This window comes from Tursiops truncatus, chromosome Y, assembly GCF_011762595.2.
Source record: "Tursiops truncatus isolate mTurTru1 chromosome Y, mTurTru1.mat.Y, whole genome shotgun sequence".
NCBI lineage: Eukaryota > Metazoa > Chordata > Mammalia > Artiodactyla > Delphinidae > Tursiops > Tursiops truncatus.
In genome coordinates this window covers 3,164,996-3,187,155 of record NC_133428.1, presented here as the reverse complement: position 1 = coordinate 3,187,155, position 22,160 = coordinate 3,164,996, and the positions used below count along the sequence as shown (strand labels likewise).

At 44.0% G+C, this 22,160-nt stretch overlaps 1 protein-coding gene across 11 annotated transcripts in view; it reads right to left on the bottom strand.

Annotated features, from left to right (window-relative positions):
* LOC101323758 (neuroligin 4 X-linked) overlaps positions 1 to 22,160 on the bottom strand; it is a 346,024-nt gene that overhangs the window by 302,532 nt on the left and 21,332 nt on the right. For 6 of the 11 annotated variants that reach the window (XM_073799736.1, XM_033850215.2, XM_033850210.2 and 3 more), the window contains 2 exons: positions 8,323 to 8,491; positions 4,736 to 4,822 (listed from right to left, as the gene is read on the bottom strand). The exons of 1 other annotated variant lie outside the window; for it this stretch is intronic. The gene's annotated coding sequence lies outside the window, so the exon portion shown is untranslated. The remainder of the gene's footprint in view (positions 1 to 4,735; positions 4,823 to 8,322; positions 8,492 to 22,160) is intronic. 4 more of the 11 variants (XM_033850213.2, XM_033850211.2, XM_033850214.2 and 1 more) reach the window with 1 other exon arrangement.

Genomic DNA, 22,160 nt, shown 5'->3' with positions numbered 1-22,160 from the left:
ATGTAAACTTTCAGGGAGCTCCCAGACCCTAGGGACGCATGCGTCCCAGATTCCCGATTCCAAACACCTGCTGTACGAGATGGTAGCGGTGCATTCACAGAACTCCTAACATGAAAGCAGGTATCTACAGTATTGATAATGTGTTATATGTTAATATTTGTGAGCAATTTGCGGATCCAAAATAATCACCGTGAACTACCCTCCCGACTCCCCGGAGAATCCGATCGTGGCCTTGAGCACGGATCAGCAAACTCACTGTGAAGGGTCAAGGGACGTAAAGGGTCAAGTGATGGCCAGGCCGTCTCTACTGCCGCCATTCAATTCCGGCACTGTTGTATACAAGGCGCTACTCCTAAAAACGGAGTCACCCACAGGCCACAGCTGGCTCACCTTAGCCGAGGTCATGTTCCATGGTCACGTACTCAAGACTGAGTTTATTGATCGCCTCCAAAAGCCAAACAAAATTAGCTTATGCATAAAAAAAAAACTTATAGGGACTTCCCCGGCGGTCCAACGGTTAAGGCTCCACGCTTGCACTGCAGGGGGTGAGGGTTTGATCCCTAATTGGGCAACTAAGAACCAGCATGCCACATGGCATGGCCAAAAAAAAAAACAATTATAAATAGTGTAAGATGATCCCTTTAATGATACATTTGCCCCTTTTTTCCAGTCTAACATATACCTTTTCGGCAGAAAGGAAGCATTAAACTAGGAAAAAAATAGGCAGTGTAGTATTGGTACGAGGTAATATTACGGGTTTGGATAATAGTTAAGAAGAAAAGGATCAAGGAGGCCCCCAAATAATTTCTATTTATATTAGTTTATTGTTATATTTGTAAAATATTTATATTATACATAATTATATATTACCTATATTATATTTATATATATATTTTTTTGCGGTACGCGGGCCTTTCACTGTTGTGGCCTCTCCCGTTGCGGAGCACAGGCTCCGGACGCGCAGGCTCAGCGCCCATGGCTCACGGGCCCAGCCGCTCCACGGCACGTGGGATCTTCCCGGACCGGGGCACAAACCTGTGTCCCCTGCATCGGCAGGCGGACTCTCAACCGCTGCACCACCAGGGAAGCCCTATACTATTTAACATTATTATTTTTAGCATTGTATTTAAGTCTATAACTCAGTTACTATACCAAATTGATTTACATAACTAATCTGTGTCCCTCGGAATCACAAAATGTTTTAATAAAAGATTCATTTGGACAATGTGTGTCCAGAACTAAGTAGCATATAAACAAACTCCCTCAATGTTCGAACGTATTAGCCCCTGGCATAACCCTGAATGTCAGGATCTTCAATAGACTAGCAAATTCAGTCCAAACATCAAATGCCAAACATCCAAATTCTGGTTCATCCCTCAATCCCTTCACTTAGAAATGAAAATCATGGTTCCAGGAGTGCCTTGAAAGGCATTGTTCTTGGTTGTCAGTTTCGAACTGAACTAAGCCATCTTTGGGAAAAAATTAAGGAATGTCTAACATCAGTTCACCAATAGCATCCCCGATGACCACGAAAATCCATTGCAAAGCATTTCCTTTAACAGGGTTACAAAACCAGAAAGGGTTCAGTCAGCGGTGTATGCAAAATTAGATCCAACGGGCATACGTTGAAACATTCAAGTATTCAGTAGGCTTAATGAATGCTTTCTGCTTCCTAGACAGATGTTTTTCTTCATTTATAACCACAAATTCTCCATAGTGAAAAGGGAATAAATGCATACATCTCTATTATTTAAACATGTCAGAAGCCTGACCATCGAAAACATGCTAATGAGCAACAAACCTGGATAACAACAGAAATGTCCTGATTCACAGGTCTTTGTGTTTCCCCACGGAACCCTGTACCCCTTGTAAGTGACAATCAGTCCAGTTAAAGAGTCACAGAGGGCCAGAAAAAGAAACGAAATTGAGTTATTTGTAGTGAGGTGGATGGACCTAGAGTCTGTCATACAGAGTGAAGTAAGTCAGAAAGAGAAAGACAAATACCATATGCTAACACATATGTATGAAATTTAAGAAAAAAAATGTCATGAAGAACCCAGGGGTAAGACAGGAATAAAGACACAGACCTACTAGAGAATGGAGTTGAGTATATGCGGAGAGGGAAGGGTGAGCTGGGACAAAGCGAGAGAGAGGCATGGACATATATACACTACCAAACGTAAGGTAGATAGCTAGTGGGAAGCAGCCGCATGGCACAGGGAGATCAGCTCGGTGCTTTGTGACCACCTAGAGGGGTGGGATAGGGAGGGTGGGAGGGAGATGCAAGAGGGAGGGGATATGGGGATAGATGTATATGTATAACTGATTCATTTTGTTATAAAGCAGAAACTAACACACCATTGTAAAGCAATTATACTCCAATAAAGATGAAAAAAAAAAAAAAAGAACCTAGGGGTAAGACAGGAATAAAGACACAGACCTACTAGAGAATGGACCTGAGGATATGGGGAGCGGGAAAAATAAAAAAAATAAAGAGTCACAGAGATTTTAGTTGTCACTTGGGGTCTTGAGGTTTCTGGGAAAGGAAAGCTCAAAGTTTTGTCTTTAGTTTTTCAGCGAAGCCATCCTTAGGAGACAATAAAGTTCCAAATAGCATCACCACTCATCAAGCCCAGCCCAGAACTGGCGCTCCAAAGGGCTGCCCTTACCAGAGACGCAGTCAGACTCTAGCACAGAAGCACAGCTGGAGAAACACCCAGTGCTTTCAGATGCAGAGTATGGACACCAAGGGGGGGAAAGCGGGGAGGGGGGTGGTGGTGGGATGAATTGGGAGGTTGGGATTGACATATATATGCTAATATGTATAAAATAGATAACTAGGGCTTCCCTGGTGGCGCAGTGGTTTGGAATCTGCCTGCCAATGCAGGGGACACGGGTTCGAGCCCTGGTCCGGGAAGATCCCACATGCCACGGAGCAACTAGGCCCGTGAGCCACAATTACTGAGCCTGCGCGTCTGGACCCTGTGCTCTGCAGCAAGAGAGGCCGCGACAGTGAGAGGCCCGCGCACCACGATGAGGATTGGCCCCCGCTTGCCGCAACTAGAGAAAGGCCTCGCACAGAAACGAAGACCCAACACAGCCATAAATAAATAAAATAAAAATTAAAAAAAAAAATAGATAACTAATGAGAACCTGCTGTATAAAAACTAAATTAATAAAATTAAAAAAAAAAACCAATAAGGAGTCTTCCCCAGTTCATAAGTTCTCATTTCCTTCCCCCTGTGGTGTGCTTTATATCACGTTCCCTTCGGGTTTCATAATCCAAGCTGTCATGTTCGGAGCTGTGCTGTCTACAGCTCTGAGTCTGATGTCAGACACGTTATGACCACTTCTCCTCAGAACCAGGATCGGCTGGTTACGTTACACTGACTGCTCCTTGCACGGCAGCTCCTGAAATGGTTACAATCGAGGCTGCATAGTAGGCTTGTTGCTCGAAAGGCTGGTGGTGCGACAAGAGAGACAAATACTTGGGCAACTTCGTGCCTTGGTTATACATTAATGCTCCTCTAGATTGAAAGAAGAAAATGACAATGAAAAACCAAAAAGGGGGTTTCGAAATTCAGAAGACAAAGGGATTGACATAATGTGCTCTTACGGATTGCTGAACTGTATATGCTCATCTGTTTCATCTTCCAAATTTGCATGGTAACCACAGAAAGCGGGACAGTAGTAGTCTTTCTTTATTCATTACAAATTACCTTTGGGGAAAAAAAACCTAGCACTTTTTTAATAGCAGGAAATAGGAAAAGGAGTTTGGAGATCTAGTTTTTAGAAATAGGAGTTCAATGAAGGACGTGACCTTGACAATCTTTTAGAATCCAGGAAAGGTGCAGAAGTTTGTCACAGAGTAAGAATAGGGAAATTAGGTGGTTAACTGTAAAGAGATACTCAAAAGCCACTGGTGGTCTAAATTCCGAAAAATGTTTAGAAGTTACGGCACTCAGAATGGTAAGAAAGTAGGTAAACAGCAAGTATTTAATCCATGTCATCATATAAACGGCTCAGCAGGGCTTGAATTGACAGCTGAGCCATGAAAAGTCTTTACCATTTACTTGAAATATATTAAAACACATCCTTTCTGAAATTTAAATGGGGGGAAAGGGTCCCAATTTTGACTTGTAAAATATCTTCATTAACGTACGCTCACACACATAGATCGTCAAAGTATTCTACCCATTTCCCCTTCCTTGGGCTGTGCTCTATTTCTGGCTTTCAGAGAAAGAGAAGGATCCCGTGGCCTCAGTGGGCCCGCAGCCTACATTAGAAGCACGTCTGATATTTTGGGTCGCACTCTTCAGGGGCTACACACAAAAGCGATAAAATGAAATGCTGAGGCCATTCAAAGGCCCCAGTGGCTTGAGAGGCTTACTGTAGAAGAAAGTGGGTTTTCAGTGGCCAGGAGGGATGAGGGTGAATTTCAGAAGGAGGGCTGACTTTCTTGTCGCATCAATGAGATATACTCTGCACTGTGGCTATTTGGAGAAACAAATAATTCTTATTCTAAATTCACAAAGCATGCCAGTACGTATACTCCCAATGAGCTTGAAATCTCTGCTTTGTACTTCGGTGAATTTCAAATACATTATTTTTAAAAAGAGAACAATTTTTACCACCAAAGGAATCTGAAAGCACTGCCAGGTTTGAATTAACCAGGCTGTAAACGCATCCACGAAATAAGCCAGCGGAGACCAATGATTATGTTTTTCATACTTACCATGACATTGTCTTTCTAAGAAGATGCTCTTAAAAATGCCACCGTGGAAATCCACTTGATTTCTTTTCCATCTCAGCACATTTTTCCCTGTAAAAATAAAACAGAGAGAGAAAGACAGAGACAGAGAGAGAGACAGACAGACAGAGAGAGAGACAGAGAGAGAGAAATACACTCAGTGAAAGAGCTGGCGCCATTGTTTCAAAACCCTTGTTACATTCCTTCTAAGCTTTCTTTTGGGTAATTATAAAAACTAGCTAGTAGTGTCATAAAGTAATTCTTAACTGATTCCCTAACAATCCAAGCAACTAGTCAAGAAAGGGCACCGACACAGTTATGGCAAACTGTAGATTCTATATCCAACCAGTTGAGTCCACAGGCAATTAGAGAATTCAGAATAAAGCGAGACAGCTGGAGGTCGCCAATCTACGTCTCACCTGCTTTCACCCGGCCACCATTAAGTTTTCGTCCAAGATGAATAATCAGTTTAGTCCGTGCCTACGTTCGATGTAGTTTATTTAAATTAAGAATTTAAAATCCCTGCACAATTTAATTTGCGAAAGCCGCTCACTGTGTTAGATGGTGTTTGTTTGCAAGAACTGATCCTCAGCCTGCAGAGACTTTTTTTTCCCCCCTTACAGCAGTGGGTCAGATGGACAAGATCCACGCTGCCTCGTTCTCTCGGCTCTCATCCGACAGAACGAGGCTCTAACTGACCAGTACTCATATTAGTACCAAGCACGTAAAGTCTTTGAGTTTCATGGCTAATGAGTCAGCCCATTATTAAGTTGTAGGAAGGTAGGGTCATAGTCTGATTATGGTTTTGATAGAACATGTAGTTACTATTTCATAAATACTGTGTTTTAAAAAATTTTTATTGGTGTGTATAGTTGCTTTACAATGTTGCGTTAGTTTCTGCTGTACAGCAAAGTGAATCAGCTATACGTATACCTCTATGCCCTCTCTTTTAGATTTCCTTCCCATTTAGGTCACCACAGAGCACTAAGTAGAGTTCCCTGTGCTCTACAGTAAATATTGTTGGTTAAAATACATCTGTGGAAATGACTTCACACGCACCCACAATCTTAACTGCATTCATTGTTCCTGACCCTTCTACAGCGGCGCAGGGTACGTAGCATAGCATGTATTTTGCATTTAGGAAAACTGATATTCAGACGTTAGCTCACACGACACGTTGAAGCCATAAGGCAGAGTCAGACCTACGTCTATCCTGCGTTCAAAGACCACACGCTTTTCACAGAATCAAGCCGCCTCCTCGTCCAAATAGAATCGGAATTGTTATAACAGGTAACATGTATATGGTGTGTCACCCTTTAACATACCGTTTTATACATGGACTCTCTACTTATATATTGATTTATTTGGCTACACAGCATGGCTTGCGGGATCGTAGTTCCCGGATCAAGGATGGCACCCAGGGCCCCCAGCAGTGAAAGCGCTGAGTCCTAACCACTGGACCGCCAGGTAATTCCCATACAGACTCTTTTTAATCTTCTCAGTGAGCACAAGAGCGAGCGTTATCTCCATTGTTTTAAAAAAGCGAAATCCGGGAGGTATTAGCGAACTGGCCAAGATCACACAGAGCTCTCAAGAGTGGGGTAGGGCTCAAAGCAGGTAGGTCGGCGATCAGCCCACGTCGTCTCAGGTGGAGCCACTAATATCTTTTCTCTTCCCCACGCTCAGTCCCCAGGCTGTGGGAATCTACACCTGACGCAGTTTTCATCAGGGACAAAAAGGTTATTTGGTATCAGGACCAAAGACAGCCTCACTGCATGAGTGATGCATACAGCAAACACGTAAATTAGCTATTCTAACACTGCATGATTAATATCCCAACTTCGAAATCGGCTCTGTTTCTGTTTCACTTCATCAGAGGTCATATTTGGTTCACACCCACAGGTAATTGTCAAATTCACAGCTGCAAAGTTAACTAGGTGTGTGTCAGGAGAGGTCTACAGAAATTAGCGAGTTATGTCTGGTAGATGACTCTTTTCTGCCTTGGGACAGTGTTGAGAAACATGTATTTGAATTATTATCTTAGGGTGAGTTTTCCTTTGCCTCTTGGCTTGCTGGATTTCGTGTATGTGGTTTTTAGGTGCACAAGGGAGAGAGAAACATTCAGTAACTAGTATGTGCATGAGTTTCCTTTTTTTTTTTTTTTTTTTTTTTGCAAATCTGATACTGATGGAACAAAATATTCACATCCTGTAGGGTTTAATTCACATGTCAGGAATGATTCCATCCACCCTGCTTGCCTATCTCACCAACTCCACTTCTCTCACTGGGCCCTGGTCACTACCATCAACCCAGATTCCGGAACCCAGCAGGACCCTAGGGGTCCTTCCCGGGACAGAGACCCCTCCCCCACATCTCCTGCTGCAGCTCCTCTCTGAAGTGCCTAGTGTATCTCATGCCTATTTCCTGAGTTTTTTCAGATGCTAAAAACCACCACATGGAAGAAACTAACTATCTGATGACCACTAGCACACAGCCCCCAGACCAACCGGCGCCCCTGTGACACTGCCCTGTGACCTCATCATCAACTAGTCGGAGAACTGTGCAGGAGCTGAACACACACACCCTGGGATGCCCCTCCCTCACCGGGCCTTTAAAAATGGGTTGCCAAAAGTTGTGGGTTTTTTGGAGAGAAGCCACCTGGCTCCTTTCATGGCCCTGCAGTAAACCTCTGTCTGCTCCAAACTCCGAAGTTTCGGTTTGTTTGGCCTCACTGTGCATAGGGCAGACGAATCTGTGTTTGGTAACAATTCTACTATTTTTCCTGCTATGCAAGGCGAAATACATTCTAATTTTTTTTTTATTATTATTTCTTCTCGAAGGATAGCCCCACATGTGTGAATTTACAACATAACATTCTCCCAGACGGCTTTTGCTAGTAGAAACCTCCAAACACCAAAGGGTCAGAGAAGGGCAATGACCATTTATTACGCCCGCCTATTACGGCATTTTGCTGCTCATGACTCTGTTATCTAAGCAGAACGCTGATCGCTAACATTGACCTATGTTCAAGTAATCACGTGTTCATTTTTCTCATTTGTTTTCTGCTACATGATTCATGGGGGTCCATGAGGTAATAATAAGCTTTGCTTCATGTATCGGAAGCTAAGTTATAAGATAGAGTCGTGTGGCTAATAAGATATTTCAAAGGTTAAAGGCTCCGTTCTCTAGATTAAAACACTATTGATGTTACCAGTAAATCTGGGCTGGATGACCTACTACAGAAGTCCTGAAGACAGATAAATATGATGACAGACAGCTGATTATTCGGAACTTAATAAGAAATTACATTTTATGATTTGTCTTCATGTGAAACTACACCCTACCGTATACAGACCATTTGTGAAGACTTACGCTATACTTAGTATGTTATCGACTCATCTATAAAAGCTTCTTGTAAAAACAAATATTGCCTGAGATGACAGATATTAAATACTCAAGGCAAACCAATATTTATGAGTTACCAATATATTAGCAAGCATTACCATAAATATCCTATGTTATTTTATTGGAATTTTACCATACAGAGAATACACTAGTCAAAGCATACAGACCTTTGGCGGAATATCGGACGTAGAAGCTAAGAATGATCTATTCCACGCTACGACAATGTTTCAAAGAAGCCTCTCCGTATAAGTTCACCTTTACAACTAAAGACTTGGGGTTTCATAGAGACACTCACAGCCATTCCAATTCGCCCTGGGTAGGAGGTCAAACAGATACCTAGAACATAAGGTGAAAGTGTATAAATATTTTCATAAAGGAGGACACTGACGGAGTTAGGACTCTTCAATAGGTTACGAATATGATTTTATTCTCTGGTACCTAAATAATGTACAGTAAACTCTGTCTAGAAATCCTAAGATATTTCACTTCGCGAATGTGCGTTGAACACAGGCTGTGCACAAGGTATGAGGATAGAAAAGAAATTCCAGAGATGAATGTGGCACAGTCCTTGTTCTCAAGGAGCTTGCAGTCTCCTGGCGGAAAACGTCTTCAAGGCGAGGACTTAGATATAATTGCAGGAGCTCCGGTATCCAGAGATAAAGGAATAGAGAGGGCCATGCTCAGAAGAGGTAGCAGCTCTGGGAAACTCTTAGCATATGGCATGGAAGATGGCTTTGAAGGAGGAGAGAGAGGAGGCCCACGTTTGTCATGGGGAAAGAAGGAGATGGTAGCTACACTAGACTCTCCAGGGTCCTCACGAAGTCTGTGCCAGGATTACACCTAAGGGGTCCCAAGGTTTCGACAGCACTCATGACCAGGGTCTGCATCTAGCCCTGCACACACATACACGAAAATCTAAACTTCTTTTTAAAACCTAAAGATATTTCAGAGGTATTTTAACTTAAAAAAAAAAATAAAACTACTATCATTCATCATTTATTTAGTTGTCTTTTGAGTCACAATGACCTGCTAAGTTTCTAAAAGAAAAATGGGAGAAATAAGTTTAATTTTGATAGACGTTCTTGAGTAGCTAAAAAAATAAAATAAAATGCACGCTCAGATGGGAAGAGGACTTATCGGTAGGTTTTTAGCAGGGTTGTCCTGGATATGTCTAGAGTATATATAAATGTTCCAATTAATATAAATCACTTGAACTTGCACCCAAATTTATCTAACCCAGACTTTATCTTTCTCTCAAACAGAACAATCTTCCAAACCACATTCATTTTTGAGAAGATGCATATTTAATAAAACATCTGTTTTCTGTCTTGGATTTGCTCCCAATTTTATGCAATGCTCAAATTGTTTAATTTTTAGCATTAGGAAAATCCGGGGGGTGGAGAAAAACAGAGAAAAATTTTCCTCAGAAGTTAAAGTGAGTAACTGAAAATACAGATAATCAACTTTACACAGTTCTACTCCTCCCGAATCACCCCAGAATTCGGATGAACTCTCAAGAAATTCATTTCCTGTCCACGTTTCTAATTTTGATGCAAATCTTTACAACAAAATTAAAAAGTACTAATGTCATCATCCAGTGAACAGTGGAAACAAACAGCGCCACAGAGTATATTTACAGCTTTCATGTAAGACTTAACTAGTCAAAGTCCAAAATCCTGAACATTCCTAAAATGTATGCCTCGAAATTTTCTAGGCATGGACTAGAATGGGAAACTTTTCTATGACACTGTCTTTAAAAGAAAAAAATACAGAAAAAAAATGTGTACAAATTCTAGGGATGTGGATACTGGCGAAGATTTTAAAAGATAAATAGGCATTTAGAAACAAATCACGTACGTACGTTGAACGACCCATATATTTCAGTAAATCATGCTAGCCTATAACCAACCTGAACCATCAAGGAAGAGCCCATCTTCCCGTAGATGAAAGACCAGCTCCTCCGACCACAAACTGATTCAATAATCAAAGGTGTTCTCTCAGTCTCTCTGCCTTGGCTACATGTCTCAAAAAACTGTGATGCCTCGGGTGCTAACACTTGCTAACACGCAAGATTTGATATTCTCATTCCCTCAATGAATATTTATAGACTGCCTCACAACTGCTCATTTCTTCAACAAATACCCAATGAGTACCCCATCTAGGCTGGACTCATGAAACACACGTTTTAAGGAAAAGCCGAAAAACATTTAAACACACACCACGCGTGGTCAAAAAGGAAAAATGCAGTCGAGTGTGGGTGAGCACAGAGAAGGAAGTAAACAGCAGATGAAATAGGAAAAGGACAGAGCATGCAGCCCACTCGGAGTGGGAAGAGGGCAGGGGGAGTGGCACAGGCCGTGTCCTAATTTGCTTAGTTGGAAACCGAACGACAACTGGTAGACCAGCAGCGCAGTCGTCAGAGAACACTGCAGGGTGGAGCTTGCAGGTAGGTAGGAAGCTCATTCTGTGCAAAGCCAGACAGGTCACTGCAAGGAATCTGGAGTGAATGCTAAGCATAATAGGAAGCCATTCTTTGTGAAATATTTTAGGCTGACAAGGAGGAACATAAGGTCAAAGATAAATGATCTGAAAAGCCTGCCCCTAGTGGCTGTGTGCCTCTATTTTAAGGCACATTCGATGCTTCATTAACTTATTTTGCAAACATCTCTAGAGGCAGGTACTCTCGTATAACCCTCTTAACAGAGGAGAAAACAGAAACGTGAAAATATCAGCTACTGCAATTCACACAGCTAGGAAGTATCAGGTGGTCTGGCTCCTCTGGTGGAAACTGGTGAGTACCAGAGAGGACTGCCAATAATGCGTGTCAAAGTGAGTGAGTGGAGGGCTTCCCTGGTGGCGCAGTGGTTGAGAGTCCGCCTGCCGACGCAGAGGACAGAGGTTCGTGCCCCAGTCCGGGAGGATCCCATGTGCCGCGGAGCGGCCGGGCCCCTGAGCCATGGCCGCTGCGCCTGCGCGTCCGGAGCCTGTGCTCCGCAACGGGAGAGGCCACAACAGTGAGAGGCCCGTGTACCGCAAAAAAAAAAAAAAAAGTGAGTGAGTGGAACAGAATCGTGGCCCCATGTGATAGACAAAGGGTGGTTATGTGTGAAATAGTGGAAAATATACGTACAAGTCCTGCCCCCTGTTCTAGCACGGAGCTCCTAAGACCCTTGTAATTTCCCAAGTGACAAGAACACTAGCAGCATCTTTTGTTCTACTATTTGGTCTTTGCCTCTGGTTCCTGACTCAGAGCTCCTAAGTCCCTTGGAATTTCCTGGGCGACAGGAGTGCGTTTTGTTCTAATGAGATGACTCCTGGTGGGGTCCTGGGTGGCTTCAGGATGGGGGCTGAGCACCACGGAGTCCAAGCCATAGTGAGAAGCCCGGAACTTTCGGCCTCACCGTCCACACTCTGGACAGGGAGATGGGCTGCAGGCTGAGGCCATGATCGGTAAAGCCCACGTGACGAAGCGTCCATGAAAATCCCCAGAGTTCAGGGAGCTTCCTACTTGGGGAACACATCCCCACGCGGAGAGGCTGGTGCACCCCAACTCCGCGAGGACAGGAGCTCCTGCCGTCAGGCTCCTTCCACAGCTGGCTTTCTGGATCTCTTCATCTGGCCGTTCATCTGTATCCTGTGTCCTAGCCTTTATTATGAAATAACCGGGAAAGCGTTAAGGAAACGTTTCCCTGAGCGCCGTGAACTGTTCCAGCGAACGATGGAATCCAAGGAGGAAGTTATGAGACTCTCCGAGGTATAGCCAAGTGAGAGGAAAGTTGTGGGTAAGCTGGGGACCCACTGCCTGCACTTGGCTTCTGAAGTGTGGGTAGCGGGGGGCCATCCTGTGAGTCCTTCATCTGTGGAGTCTGTACGAACTCCATATTAGTGTCAGACTGAATTGAATCACAGGACACCCAGCTGGTGTCACAGAGAAGAGCTTGGTGTGCGGGGACCCGTGGGGGAGGGGGGAACACCACACGCATCTGTTGTCAGAAGTATTGTCGACTCTATGAGTAAAAGAATCTCAGGAGAGTTTTCCCCAAGCAGTATGGGAGAGGGGAATACAAGAGCAAAAGGTAGAGACGTGGCGGTCTCCGGGGTGGAAGGCACTGTTAACCAGGAGTAGGTCCAAACCTATGCGGGATGGTCTGGAAGCTGGAACTTAAGGAGCAACGTGAACTGAAGAACTCAGAAAAGCTAAGTAAAGGAATGGAGAGGCAGGAGAAGAAAGCCAGAGAGGAGAGTTCTGGAATGCAAGGAAGGATGAAGTCCCTTAGCGGAGGGTCAACGAACACGTCAGAGGCTACAGAGAAACTCCAAGGAGGAAGAGGGCTTTGTTGAGTGGTCAGCCCCTCCAGAGGGCAACTGATGGGGTCCAGGTGTGCTGTCTGAAAAGAAAGCAGAAGGGATGTGAGGGTAAATAAAGAAATGTTTCTTCTTAAGAGTCCCTTCAGGGCATATGTGTCAGGGCACCAACAGGATTTTGGAAAGACGATTAGAGCCACTGAGAAGGTCTTGATAATGAAAATGTCAGACCAGTTTCAAAAGGAAAAGACTATCAAGAGAATAGGTAGGATTAGGGACTTTCCTGGGGGTCCAGTGGTTGACTCTGCACTTCCACTGCAGGGGGCGTGGGTTCGATCCCCCGTCAGGGAACTAAGATCCCACGTGCCGCAGAGCGTGGCCAAAAAAAAAAAAGAAAAAGAAAAAGAGAAAGGGAGAGAATAGGTAGGATTAAAAAATGATCATCTGGGACTTCCCTGGTGGCACAGTGGTTAAGAATCAGCCTGCCAATGCACGGGACACGAGTTCGAGCCCTGGTCCGGGAAGATCCCACACGGCACGGGGCAACTAAGCCCATGAGCCACAACTACTGAGCCTACGCTCTAGAGCCTGTAAGCTACAACGACTGAGCCCGCGCACCTAGAGCCCGTGCTCCGCAACAAGAGAAGCCACCGCAATGAGAAGCCCGCGCACCGCAACGAACAGTAGCCCCCGCTCGCTGCAACTAGAGAAAGCCCGCGTGCAGCAACGAAGACCCAACGCAGCCAAAAATAAATTTATTTAAAATAAATAAATAATGATTATCTTTTACAGTCTATCCATTTCATTCTAATCACCAAAAAACAGCACGTTCCCCATCAGTGTCATCGACGTGAGGATATTGCATCTGACAACGATGAGCTCCTCCTTGGCTTCGAGCCTTCTCTCTTCCCTTTGTTAAAGTACCTAAAATATCACCCCAACTTCCGACAGTTACTTCCTTGGCTTGTTCTCTGTCCAACAGGAGGCCAGGTCCCGTCAACACCATATTCCCAGCGCCTCTGGGGAATGTGAAAGCTTCTCCGCTTCCGCAGTGTCTGCCATCATTCCGTCTTAATGTACGTTATTAGCCTGATGTCTTCAATGTCTACCTACACTGCTCCCTGCCTCAATCATATTCACCAGCACCAAGGTGGCGTTCCATAAATGATTCCACGCTGCTGAAGCCCTGACAGGGCTCTCCACAGCCTACAGAAGAACATCCATTGGCTTGACCATTGGGTTCCACCACCTACAATGCTCTGATTTCAGTTTAATTGTCTGTACCCAACAACAGGCACTTGAAAGCGCGCTCAGCCCATCCCTGCACTCAACACTTGCTGCGTCCACGTGTTCACCCACTGTCCCCTTTGCCCTTCTGAAAAACTCCTCTCCATCCTCTGAGATGCAGCTCACAAGCTGTCTCCTTTGGAAAAGCTTTGGTGCTAGCCAAGCTCCCAAGGTGTATCAACACCCTCCCGTTGACCCCTTCCCCAATGTACCTGGTCTGGACTGTGTGACCGGTAGCATGCGGCAGAAGGGATAATGTGTCTCTTCCAAGGCCAAGGTATCAAAGACTACGGCGGGTCCTAGGATTCCTCTCAGCCACTCCGTCTTACCCTCCCTTCTCTCACTGCCCAGAAAGCCACTGCCAGTGCCGTGTGACCAGCCCTAAGGTGAGGTCCACAGGACAGCTAACTGAAGCCCTCTGCTGATGGTCACACACGTGAGGCTCTCTTATGCCTTCAAAGAACTGCATCCCTGGTCCGCAAGTGGACGGCAGCATCCTGAGAGGCCCTGCATCAGAACCACCCAGCTATGAACCTGTTGAATCCCTGACTTACAGAAAATGTATGAGATAAGACACACTGGCAGTCTGGGGTCATTCTTCAAGCGGCAATAGGCAAATACGGAACTGTCCTACGTGACACCAGTTTCCTAGTGGAAGATAAGATTCTATACTCCCAAGGTCTGTGTGCTTTCCCTTCTCACAGCATGTAGGATGTGCCTGCCTTGTGGTGTAGGTGTTTTCAAGGATTATTTTGTCTTCTCTACTAAGAACGTGATCTTGCTGGGATCAGGTCAGGGGTTGAATTTTATCAGTGTTTCTATGTTCTCTGGTATCTAGCACAGTGACCTTCTCCAAATAAGATGTGAACACATGGCTATCCGATGAATGAATGGATGGATGAATGAATGGTGAGAAATGAAAGGTGAGAAACTCTATTCAGTTTCTCACTCTCTGAAGGAGGAAGAGCTCCACACAGCCCAGAATGACCAGAACTTTAAGACAGAAAGTGCTCTCGGGTCCCTGCAACGGGAAACAATCACTGTCTTCAAGCTCCTCTACTGTATTGAATTACGAGCCAAGCATTTGGAGGCCACGGAGGAATAAATAACGTCTAGCCTCTGATGAGGTTTTATGGTGGTCATTATTAATCCTTACACCCCTCACGGTCCACAGCACACGGCAGACGTCCAATAAATATGCGTGGGCTTGAACGGTCCAGGGACCTGAGAACGTAAAGATAACCTGTAAATCCAGAGCGAGCCTGAATGCCAAAAGCCAACGAGGAGACCCAGAGATTTTAATGCCACCTTCCGAACAGGAAAGACCAACGTGGGAGGTGGCCGTCAAAAATCAAACAGGATGTCTGTGGACACGCAACCCGAAAGGACTGGAAGGCAGCGGTCCTCACCGTGTGACCCCTGCACCAGCAGCAGCAAGTTCACGTGGGAACATATTGGCTCCCACCTTTGATCTGGCGACTCGGAAACTCAGATGCGTGGATCGCAGGGGTCTGTGTTCAAGAAGCCTCCCAGGGGCTACTGGTGCTGAATTTGGAGAAACCCTGCATTCCATCATCTGCTCCAAAGGCAATAAAGATTTAAGACTTGAAGCCTTCTTCCAGGAATAATCTGAAATCAGATTAGGAAATGGATGGGAATTGATCCCCAGGCCACGGACCTAAGGACACAGCAATCAGGCAAAACCAGGAGACCAGAAGCCAACTCTTTCATCCACATCACTTAGGTTTTTTCAGCACCTGCTCTGAACCCTACCTGCTTCTGTCCCTCAAGTCTTCCCCTCTCCCACCATCCCTTCAAGACCCTCCCAGTTGGTGGTCTCAGTTCCTTCCGAAGACGTCCCGCGAACCAGACCTAAGGCAGCATCCCCCACCAGGGACCTTCCCGTTCTCCTGGCTCTGTACACACTGACTCTGCTACCTTCATTAGAGGAATGATGTCACCTGCACGTATGTCATCACCTGAGAAGCGTCATGCTCCTCCAACAGACCACGTTATCCGTGACGGAGCTGGTGTCTCCCTCTTACCTACCGACCACCACGGAAAGTCCAGAGCCTGCCAGGCATCAGACACTCAGTGCCCCGGGTATTAAACATACGATCGTGCTTCTAAAGGTTCTGACATTCATGCCCATTGGGAGGTTTTTAAAGCTCCCGTCCAGCCACTTTATAAAGGTCAAGAAATACCTCCTCGGGGAGAAGAGAAGAGAGGCCTGAATAACTGGACAGTATGTCACTCCGTGCACACAAGCAGGGGAAAGACAAAGTGCTTGCTCTCTCGCTTAGCTGTTTACAAAGCAAAGCTACAAGCGGAAGATATACTGAGGCAAACGGACGTGGGACCCTGTATTTCCCCAGCACCAGACACAGCGGAAAAAGAGGCGAAGACGAAATACGACGAATCGTCCCTCCCTCCAGTTTCAGTTTTAGTGCCATTTCGATTTTCTAACGTGAGTGCCACCCTATGCTTCACGATCCAGGCTTTGGACGGGTCACGTGTCACTCAGAGGTCCATCCCTCTGAATTCGCTTTATTTTTTTCCCTTTTATTTATTTATTTGCTCTGTATTTTTTAAATTTTATTTTATTGGAGTATACCTGATTTACAATGTGTGTTACTTTCAGGGGTACAGCGAAGTGAATCAGTTATACATAGACATGTATCTATTCTTTTTCAGATTCTGTTCTCCTATAGGTTATGACAGAGTATTGAGTAGAGTTCCCTGTGCTACACAGTAGGTCCTTATTAGTTATCTATTTTATACGGAGTAGTGTGTATATGCCAATATGCATTTGTTTTAAATGACACAATTCTGAGTTGCAAACCCCCTCCCCTCCCAGTTTGCCTCTGACGTTTCACCAGGTCACAAAGAAGTTTCCTGAGAAAACTCCCTGACGCCTGGGGGCTCTCTAATTATGGTGTAAAATGAGCTGTATTCACATCAAGAGGCTTAATTACAATGACCATGGCTCTCGATTCAGGTGGAATTCGAATGGCAAAGGACATGGAGATGGGCCCCACCCACTCACTTTACAGTTGAGGGGCAGGAACTTGTTTCCCTTCCAAGAACTGTGATTAAAAAAGGGGATCCCATGCTGTCTCAGCAGGTGTGATGCTGTGAGAGGATGCGGCAGCATCCTTAAAATCTGGATGAAATGGAGGTGATCGTGGGAGACAAGTATCCCCCCGCACCCAACCCCCCGACTGGAGGAATGTATCGGAGAGACAAGACCAGGCTGAAAATAGGCACAAAGCTGGCTGAGGGGTCTGCACTTCTCAGCTCTACCCCAACGGGCTGCGGCAGTTTGGATAAATCCTACAGAGAGCTTTGCATGCTGGTGTATGAGATTCCTCAGGCTGCTGTAACTAAGGGCCACAGGCTTGATGGTTTAAAACAACAGGAATTTATTCTAGAAGCCAGAAGTCCTAAATCAAGGTGTCCCAGGGTCTCCCGCCTTTTTGAAGGCTCCCGGGGAGGGTCCCTCCTGGTCTGTTCTAGATTCAGGTGGCTGCTGGCCATCCTTGGTGTTCCTTGGCATGTAGCTGGGCCCCTCCAGTCTCTGCTTCAGCGCTCACGTAGCCGTCTTCTCCCCCTGTGACCCTGCCTTCACTCTGGCTCCCACCACGCGTGCCTGTGTCCTCTCGCAGCAGTTTTCCCTCTTAAAGGACCCCAGTCGTATTGGATCAGAGCCCACTTCGACGACCTCATCTTCGTTACATCTGCAAAGACTGTACTTTCAAGCTCACATTCTGAGGTGCTCAGGGTTAGCAATGCATCACATCTCTTGGAGAAACACAGTTCAACCCACCATACTGGGTTTATTTGTAAAATGAGATGGTCGGGCTCATGAATTTTTGGCTTTAGTTTCTAAGTGTTAAACCTGAAAAGAAATTCATGAACACTGCTCTAGTTCTCTCTTTCTCTCTCCTCCTCTCCTTCCCTCCCTCCCTCCCTCCCTCCCTCCCCGCACCGCACCTCCCGCACACATTTTGAATTGTGGAATAGGAACACTCTGATGACTGGCTGGATGTATTTACCTTCAACCAGGTACTTACTGTATTTTTTATACAAAACCCACCTTCTACACGTTTGCATGAAGCCAGAATGTGTGCTCTCTGCAGAATTCACATCCACACATGTATCCACGAGAAATGTCAGGATAACTGTCACCAGATTGCACGTGGGAACCACATACGTACAGGCATCAAAAGCTCTTTGCAATAAGTGCATAATAAATTCACTTGTCCTTGTCTCGTTGTACTTTCCTGGAGCCCAGCTTCTTCACCTCTTTCCTTGTGGAGCAGACACTTATTTTAAGTCTGTTCCATTGATTAATTTGAACATGGTAGTAGACATGGCATCAACATCTCAACCATATAACCCAGTCTTAAAAATGCAGACAGGGAAAAGTAAAACATTTCTATTTAGGAACTATGAAATGAATACAATGAAATACTATTCATTGTAGCAAACATAAATACAGAAGAAATGTGTAAGGAAGAAAGAACAGCCTACATCTCCACAATCTAATTTTACAGAATCAAACTCTTAGTCATTAGTTAGGGTACCTCATCCATTCTTTCAGGAACAATCATGGAGTTGATATCAGCAGTTTAAATGAAGCAAGGCATCTGAATAAAAATCGCTGTTTTTGCATAATCCTTTTATCATAAAAAATGTAGACGGTGCTCATTTATTATTGAAATTTAAAACAATAATACAAAGCAACCTATTATGCAGTCATTTATGACAAATCTTACACTGCCTTCTTTGGGGTGAGTGATATTAACTCTGAGTCTCTAATGTTAACAATACATTTCTCAAAAACACAATCTTCCATACAAATCCATCCTGTATTCACTCATAGAATATTAACTCTTCTTATGTCGAAGGATCTAATTTTAATCCATCAATGCAACAGTTCAGAAAACATAACACCATTTTCAAGGAGTCTGAAATTCTCTGCACCGAACGTTTCTACCGTTTCCACTGATGTCAATAACTTCTCAATAACGGACAGCGCTCACCAACTTGTGCTCATCTATAGAACTGCAAATCACATTCCGGGCGTCAAGCGTTCACATACTGTCTCCCCATCTACTGAGCTTTCCAACTGCAATGCGATTTTGCCCAATTTTAGATAAGCTAGCTGCATTTATCTCGGCCCTTTGCTCTGAAAGATACCTATCGAGGATTTTTCTGTTCTTGTTTTCTGTTTTTATTTGCTCGAAAGCTCTCCCTTACATAAATCAATTCCGTCTTCCTCTGTGATAAAGTGCACGATAATCACTATCCCCAAACATCACCCTCATTACAGCCGACACAATTCACAAAGTCGACTCTGTATGAGAAAAGAGCTTCCAAAATAATACGGTTACTACCTCTCATGGGGAATAGTTTGCCCAAGTGTTCTGATCACACCCAGCACACATATGGGCTAACAGAATCCCAAAGACAATGAAATTCCCTGTGTAAAAACTCATTTTACAACAGAGGTCCTTCACTCTGATGCATTTTTACCCCCAGGGGACGGATGTGTCACTGACACCTTGAGGCTTGAGGGACGCGACTAAGCATGTGACAAGGCACAGGCCAGCCACCTACAAAAACGAATTAGCCACCCCAGTATCAAGAGCACCCAGGTGCGTACATCTTTCATAAGAAAGGTGTATTCTGCCATATCTGAGTAAATCAAATCACATTTTAAATATTACACGGCACCTACTAGATGGCAAAATTCTCTAAAGCATCCTTCTGCAATAGACTCCAATGATCTTCTACCAACGGTGGTTTAACATCCCTAATCTATGTTATGGGAACTTGGGTTTATGAAGCGTGTGCGTGTGCGCACACACACACACACACACACAAACGTACAAATATGTGTAGGGCATATCTTGCTGTTTCTGGCAAGACCATTTTTTAGAAAGGTTGATATGTCATTCATTTTATTTTGCTCTATAAGTTAAATATCTAGTATCATTTTTCTCAAATATGCAGTCTTTTACCGAAAGGGTCTATGCCATTGCGCTAAAGGATGAAATAAACTTAGAAACAAAGAGCACAACGGTAGTTGCCAGGGGCTGGGGGGTTGAGGAAGTGGGAAGATGGTGGTCAAAAGACACAAACTTCCAGTTAGAAGATGAATAAGTCCTGGGGTCTAACGTACGGCATGGTGGTTCTAGTTAACAATAATGTCTTAGACATTTGAAAACTGTTGAGAGTAGATCTTCAGTGTTCTCACCACAACAAAAGACGTGGTAATCATATAGCACGACCAGGGTGTTAGCTAATGCTAGGGCGGTAATTATTTTACAATATATAAGTGTATCAGACCATCACATAGTACACCTTCCACTTACGTTATGTATCAATTATATCTCAACAAAATGGTGGGGGGAATAAGGATGAAACAAACCAAGAGTGATGCGAGACCATCTTGGTCAGACACCTGCGCCTAAACTGTCTTAATCTGGGGCATAACTATGGCAGCATGAGAATGATGTCCAACTATAATTGTGTAGATTAGGTTGCTACTGCTTAGTCTTTATTTTTGTAAATGTGATACGTAACACGGACTTCAATCAAACTGATATAATTCCGTTAAGTATGAGTTGGCAAAGGGGAAAAAATTGCAGGGGTGTGTGTGTGTGTGCGCCTGTGTAATGATGGAACAAAGGTTACCCTCCCCCTCTCTCCATCTTTGCCTGTCCTCAGTACTATGGGTACCAGATTAAATGAGGTCCAGTAAGCCTAGAGGGCACACACACACACCTGGCCATATTTACACAGCTTTCCTTCTGGGGACAGCACAGCCTCACGTAAGGCAGGCTTCCTCCCTAAGGAGCTGGTAAGCTAAGACCAAGTGTTACGGAAAACACTCAGGTTCTTTTAAAAATAACTTGAGTACTCCATTTTGCTGAATCTATAACCTACTTTCATAGAGAGTAAAAAGAAAGAGCAGTTCCTTCAGGAAGAATTTGCATGAAAATGATGGAGAGGGACACAAGCTCATGAAAAGAAACTCGAAAGATAAATCAACCTACTGCGATGCACAGACCTCGGGTGAGCTAGCAAACTAGTAAAAAAAAAAAAAAAAAATCATCTTTGACTTTTATGACTTGATGGTGATACTGAGGAATTGTTGATAATTTTAGGAGTGGTAAAGATACAACGGCTATGTGGGAAGAAATTACTTCTTTTATTTTAAAGCAATATACTGACATCGTGAGATGAATTACACAGTGCCATAATGAGAAGGGGGGAAAAGGATGGGCTTAAATAGGAACGCTTAGGTTAGGCATTCATAATTGTTAAGGGTGAGTGATGGGTACATGGGATTCATTATTCCATTTCCTTTCCTTTATTTCTTGCAAGTACTTGAAATCTTCCACATTAAAAGATTCCATAAGATTTCAAGAACACACAAAAGTTTTTTCTTAAAAAAAAGACAAAAGAAAAAATGTTTACGAATCAAAACAATATACACGAATCTACAAAATAAGTAATGCCCCTTTGATGAAGAATGTGGGATTGATATAGATGGCTTTGAAAATAAGTTATAGGTGCAAAACTATATAAACCTGTCAAAAAATAAGGAAACTGCATATAAATCAATGAAGTTAGAACACTCACTCACACCATACACAAAAATAAACTTAAAATGGCTTAAAGACTTAAATTTAAGACATGACACCATAAAACTCCCAGAAAAAAAAACATAGGCACAACATTCTCTGACATAAACATAAACTGTAGCGATGTTTTCTTTGGTCAGTCTCCGAAAGCAAAATAAATAAAAGCAACAATAAACAAATGGAAACTAATCACACTTCAAAGCTTTTGCACAGCAAAGGAAACCACAGACAAAATGAAAAGGCAACCTACAGAACTGGAGAAAACATCTGCAAATGATGTGACTGACAAGAGCTTATTTTCCGAGATAAACAGCTCATACAACTCAATAACAGAAAAACAAACAACCCAATCAAAAAACGGGCAGAAGATCTAAACAGACTTTTCTCCAAAGAAGACATACAGATGGCCAACAGGCACACGAAAAGATGCTCGACATCGTTAATTATTAAAGAAACGCAAATGAAAACCACAATGAGATACCACCTCACACAGGTCAGAATGGCCTTCATCAAAAAGTGTACAAAATGCTGGAGAGGGTGTGGAGAAAAGGGAACCCACCTACACGACTGGTGGGGCTGTAAACTGGTGCAGCCACTATGGAGAACAGTATGGAGGGTCCTTAAAAAACTGAAAATACAGCTACCAAATGATCCTGCAATCTCACTCCCGGGCATATATCCGGAAGTGACATACACCCTCATTCGAAATGATACATGCACCCCAATGTTCATAGCAGCACTATTTACAATAGCCAAGA